Here is a 424-nt window from a genome sequence, read left to right as displayed (position 1 = left end):
TACTGTTTGTCTTTAATTGCTGATATTAAGATAATCCAAATAGTGTTAAGCTCGATGTATCTTTATCTCCTAACTTTCTCTTGGTTATATATATTACATTTGATTGCTGAGTTTCGAATATTTATCTGTTTTGTTTTTATTTTTGTTACCTTTGTTTATTTCTGTCTTCTAGAATTTAAGTCTTCGTTTTTTTTTTTTCTCACTCTCTCTCTTTCACTTCCCTTTTTCATTTTTTTTTTATTATACTCGTTATCCTGGATCCTCTTTCTCTTTCCTTTTTTTTCTCAGAAATTTTATTTTCCATTTTTTCCTTTTTCTTTTCTTTTTTTCTTTTTTTTAAACCTCTTCTCGTCCCTCTGGAATTTAATCTGGAGACTTGCCTTTTAAAATCTAATCATGAGTTAAAGATATATTTGACTTTACC

The sequence above is a fragment of the Penaeus monodon genome, chromosome 29, assembly GCF_015228065.2.
Source record: "Penaeus monodon isolate SGIC_2016 chromosome 29, NSTDA_Pmon_1, whole genome shotgun sequence".
NCBI lineage: Eukaryota > Metazoa > Arthropoda > Malacostraca > Decapoda > Penaeidae > Penaeus > Penaeus monodon.
Note: the sequence above shows the minus strand (reverse complement) of the source record.